Raw genomic sequence first — 6,000 nt, 5'->3', positions numbered from 1 at the left:
ACTAACTGCTCTCCTTAGGCAGGTCTTTGCAAGTGCTTGGAAAGGATCTTGCCTATTAATTAATTAATAAACCAATAATCTATCTCCATGGAGGTGTAGGTTTAGATGGAGGCATAGATTCTTCAGTTATACGCTTGTGTAACTCCATCAATTTTAACTGCATAAAATTAGAGTTAGGCCTTATTGGTAGTGGGATGTAAGTCACACATGCATGCGGTGTGCCCTACCGACCACTTTTGTCCAAAGGACTTGGGGAGCTGGGTGGAAGATTTCAAAATGGCTGCACTCTGGGGCCTCATTCCCAGGGAGCATTGAAGATCTTGGAGGCAGAAACCAAGTGGTCTCAGAAAAAGGATGGCGGGGGGGGTGGGTGGGTGGGGGGCAGCAGGTGTTAAGGCATTGTTCTAAGATGCAAGAGAGCTGGTTTCAATTTCCGGCTCTGTCACAAGCTCCTTGTATGATGTTGGGCAAGTCACTTCATCATTCTGTGCCTCACTTTCCCCAACTGTAAAATGGGGACAATAGCACTGCCCTACCTCATAGGGGTGTTGTGAAGTAAATTCATTCATGTGTATGAGATTCTCAGAGACTGTGGTGAGGGGGCCATATAAATACTTGGATGCGTAGTGGTATTCCTTGACTTCCCTGTCACTATCCTATCCAATAGATTATGATGCCACTGGAATGCAATGGCTCCCTGTGTCCTCCTTTTAAAAACAGAAACAGATATATGCACGTATGGATCTTAGACACCTCTTGTGAGTAAAAGAGCGGGAGTGCAGGGATCTACTGCACACACCAGTCAGAGAAAGAAGCTGCTAGGCACTGCAATTTCAGCACGTGCCTTTTCAGCCTGCTGCCAACTCAGCTGAAGGGCAGGGATTTCACAAGTGGGGGGGAGGAGTGACTTTGAAAGGGCAGCAGCGCTCCTTTGCAGAAAAGGCTTTCTTTCCCTTTTCCGCTCATTGCCTTGTGAGCCTTTGCTTCCTTTTTCCACTTTCCCTGTCTGCCCTGGGCCCTGCGATTTGTACGAGCTCAGAGCCATCGACAATTCCTGGAGAGGAGCATTGCTCTGGGACTGACATCTGCCAGATGCAATGTAATCAGTGCACTTTGGATATTTCCTCCCCGGCACCAAAGGCAGATCTAGCAGCGGGTATCAAGGGCAAAAGGGCAGCATTGTGAGTGATGGATCAAATGCAGCAAAATCCTTCCAGCACTATTGGCCATTGGCCTTAGCATATCTCTGAGGCCATATTCTCCCTGCTTCAAAACCCCTTCCTGTTCCGTCCCTTTGCTTTCCAGGGGCTCTTTCACTCAGGGCCTGGAATGCTACTCACTAAAAACAGCTGACTAATGATTATGTTCTATCGCTTTGGGTTAAAATGTGTCATGAAGAAGGAAGAGAAAAAACATTTTACCAGATGAGCTTGTGTCCTGCTGTGCCCAGGTTAGCCCTCACTGGAAATGCCAAGGTCAGGGCAGGCTGCAAAAGGGAAAGCAGATACTCCTAAGATGGGTAGGTAACACTGAAGTTAAACTCCCCAACCAGTCACAAACTGAGCTTCTGGTCCCCACATTGGTTATCAAGGAGCAAAAAAGAACTCACACAGCCCCCTTTATTGCATTCCAGTTCTCTGGCTTCCAATCAGCAACCTGGGTCCAGTACCGTGAACAAGTATTTTAAACTGTGCTCAGATATACAAAATGTTCTTCTGACCCCAAAGGGTCAGCCTCGTCACCAGGTCACTATAGTTTGGATCTTACCCAAAATACCACGCTGCCAGCCAGTCCTAAAACTAAAGGCTTATTATAAAGAAAAAAGAAAGAACAAGAAGAGAGATGTTAAATGGTTAAACAGTCACATACATACAAAGACTTCAAAGTCTATCAGGTTCCTAGCAGTATTGGTGAGTTTTCTGTCTTGAAAATTCCTCTGGAGCACACCCACAGCTTGGATGGGTCATTCAGTCCTTTGTTCAGAGCTTCATTTGTAGGAATGTTACTCCAGAGGTAAGAAGCAGGACGGAAGAAGCAGAAGATGCAGCTGCCTTTTATAGTTTTTTGCCAAGCAACTTGATTTCCTTTGTTCCAAACATAAGCTGCCCAGCACATGCCCTGGAAACCTTAGAGTTCTGTCCATAGGCATGTCCCGGCATGCCTTGCTGAGTCATAAGGTGTATCCCTTGCCTTCTCTCAATGGGTCAATTGTATAGCTGATGGCCCTTGATGGGCTGTCAAGCAGGCTAGATCATGCTAATGCCAATCTGTAGAGAGGTGTCACCCAGATGCACAGCCCAAGTTTGGAACTACAGACATACCATACATATAACTTACAATACAAAGGTGATACAAACACACAAACGAGATTATCATACCTGACAAATTATAACATTTTTGCAGATACCTTACACAGCCTATCTGGCATAACTCATTGCAATTTTACAACATTGGTATTCATAATATCCTAAAGTGTCTCCCAAATTCCATACAGCATCACAGAGCTATTTTAAAGAATTATTCCTTATTAATTATTCTTGATTAATCAGAGGGCTCCACAATAACAGCACAGGAAAGGGAAGCACAACCAGAAGACAAAGGGGATGTGACTCAGGAGGGAGGAAGAAGAGCAGGCTGGAGGCAGCACTCCTGGGAGCTGGCTGTGGAGGAAAGGGCAGGCAGCAGGCAGTTGGAGGCTGCATAGAGACACACCCTGTTGCTATGGCTGGAAGGCAGGAGGACAATGCAGAGAGTTTCCACCCCTCAGTTCTACAGCATGACCTCTGCAAGCTAAAGGAGGAGATCTGACAAGGGCAAACTGATGGACAGTAACACTGCAAAGATGCCTGGGCCTGGGATATTGAATGTGTGGCAGCCCCGTACCACAAGAGAAACCCATGACAAAGGCTCCCGAAAAAAGCAGGTGGCAAAAAGGGGACTCTTAATACAGGGAGTAAACATTTCCAAGACAGGTTTCAGAGTAACAGCCGTGTTAGTCTGTATTCGCAAAAAGAAAAGGAGTACTTGTGGCACCTTAGAGACTAACCAATTTATTTGAGCATGAGCTTTCGTGAGCTGTAGCTCATGCTCAAATAAATTGGTTAGTCTCTAAGGTGCCACAAGTACTCCTTTTCTATTTCCAAGACAGCAACCTGGGCTGGCACACATGTGCAACAAAGCCAAGGCCACCCAAAATCAGCAGCTGCCATGTGGAAGAAGAAAATCATTCCAACAAAGGTCCTAGCTATCATACATTGGCTCAATGTAGGAAATAAACACCAAAGATGATGTGTTTATGCAATGGATTGACATAAAGAAAAATAACCCAAGGAGACCCTGGCGCAGAGTAGGAGATGGAGAGATTTTGGGCTTTGATGTGGTGGAAGGAAAGAACGATGCAGTAGCTGTGAATGCCCTAGCTCCTCGTGGGACTCCACTGAATATGCAGGTGACCTTGACCACTGTGGATACAGTGCATAGGAATCCTCCCCGCAAAAGGCATGGAACAACCAGAGCAACAGAAAAGAACAAAGGACACAGGATTAAAGAAATCTCTCCAGAACCTGGGGCAGTGATGGCCCTACAGCCTGAGAACTTCAGCATCAGGGAAGATTTCTGGGCAAGGGATTGGAAAGCAGAAGTCAAAAGACAGTCCAGATAATGGACCACAGTGGTGGAATTGTAAACTGCCGCCTATCCTGGCTCACACCTGATCAACAGAGCTACAAACTAAAGTCAAATTCTGCCTTCCGTCTCAGCTACAGCTCTGCTGTAGAAGTGCCCACTCTGCAGAGGGCACAGATGCTAAATTGTCAGCTCCGCTCCAGGAGGGGGAGATACAGATGCCTACCTCGCCACCTTGGAGTGGCACATGTATACATGACTGTGGAATGGGTTTGCATGGGTGGAGTTGAGAATAGAATTTAACCTGCAAAACCTATGCCTAAGGCTTCCAAAACTAGGAGCGGAAAGTTAGGCTCTAAAATCCTGATGAAGGGTTCTGTGAATGAGTGGGTTGATTTTGAGAATTGCTGAGCTGCCACTGGCTTTATTTTACATATGGAGGAAAGAGAAATGCAGAGGAGTGACTTTCCCAGCTAAGCCAAGAATAGAACCAACACCTTCTGCCTGCCGATCCCCTCTAACCACTAGCATAAGTTGTCTATATTCAACTACCTATTTCTCCCGTAGGGCAGGCATTTTCTTTTTGAGGGGCTAAGTGCCAGATTTTCTAGGTTTCAGCACCCACAATTGGGCCCAGGTTTTCAAAAGAGCTCAGCTCTCACTGAAGGGTATAAATGAAGTGGCCACGGTTTCAGAAACATGAGACCACTTGGAGCTATAGGACACACTGCGTATGTGTGGAAATCTAGCCCCTGATCGCACCGCCATGTATTAGGCAAAACAATGGTAGGGAAGGGTACCCGACCTTCCGTGGATATGCGACTCCTGAGCAAATACTTTGTGGCAGAGAGAATTCGGTAAACATAAGACACTCTTGATAGCTTGCACATAAAAACATTTTTATTAAAGCAAACAGAAAACCTGCATTTTGGGACATGTGGGTTTCCAAGGCTTGAAATTTCTTGGCAACATTAGGAACGAATGGTTTCAGAGATTCTCACAGGAGAGTGGGTTTGTGTGTTTGGAGCGGGGGGTGGGGTGAGAAAACCTGGATTTGTGCTGGAAATGGCCCACCTTGATTATCATACACATTGTAAGGAGAGTGATCACTTTAGATAAGCTATTGCCAGCAGGAGCGTGGGGTGGGTGGAGGTATATTTTTTCATGCTTTGTGTGTATAAAAGATCTTCTACACTTTCCACAGTATGCATCGGATGAAGTGAGCTGTAGCTCACGAAAGCTTATGCTCAAATAAATTGGTTAGTCTCTAAGGTGCCACAAGTACTCCTTTTCTTCTCACGGGAATGGATCTACGCAGATGGCTTTCCTCCCTTTGAATGGATGTAGGGGTCCCTTCGCTGTTGCTGTGGGATTTCCAGCCTGGCATTTCAGTAGCATTGTTTTAAGAGGTTTCCGTGCTGTAAGCATCATCCCTTCCTTATGTTATACAGATTCTAAAAATGTGAGGATGCATTAGAGATTGGTTTTCTGCTGCTACCTAGTGGCTATGTCACACTGGCTTGTTTCACAGAATTAGCTACCGATTAAAGATCTATTCCCCAGCTGGATAGACAAGGTGGGGGAGGGAATATCTTTGACTGGACCAACTTCGGCTGGTGAGAGAGACGAGTTTTCGAGCTCCTTCCTGAAGAAAAGCTCTGTGTAAGCTCAAAAGCTTGTCTCTCCAACAGAAATTGGTCCAATAAAAGATATGACCTCACCCACCTTGTGTCTCTAATATCCTGGGTCCAACATGGCTACAGCAACAATATTCCCAAACTGGTGCACTCAAGGCCCTCATGAGAACTACAGATTAGTAGCTGCAGGATCTGATGGGGTGTGTGTGCATGTGTGCATGTGGGTCTTTTCTACCAGACTTAATTGTTCTCTTGATCATTAAAATCATCAGTCCAGAAACACCTCATTCCTCGGATCCAGCTACCAAGATGATAGACACCGCACAAGTTACTTACTGACACAACTCTAAATACCATGCAACACTACTCATGCACTAAGGTGCTACTCAGCATGAGTAAACCAATCAGAATCTGGCCCCTGGACTCTAGGGAGTCAGGGCGGGTGACACGATTTGGCTTTCCTTTGAACATACTTTCTTTGTTTTCATCACTGTTTTCTATACAAACTCTTTAGTTTGAAACAGGGAGGTGAAAGGGTGAGTTTTTTATTAGCTCTCCAGCAGAACACTTCCATAAGGGGAAGAGAACCCGAACTGGAGAGGTCCTGAGAAGCTGAACCTCTCAGTGGCTTCTCTCTGTTGGGAAGGGAAAGTGTGAGGTGCTGAGGACCTCTAAGTGCACACGGGACAAATCAACAAGCAATCTTGTGTCTCTATGGATCTCTAGGTCTGTCTGGAGA

Source organism: Lepidochelys kempii, chromosome 21 (genome assembly GCF_965140285.1).
Source record: "Lepidochelys kempii isolate rLepKem1 chromosome 21, rLepKem1.hap1, whole genome shotgun sequence".
Taxonomy (NCBI): domain Eukaryota; kingdom Metazoa; phylum Chordata; order Testudines; family Cheloniidae; genus Lepidochelys; species Lepidochelys kempii.
This window is presented reverse-complemented; position numbering follows the sequence as displayed.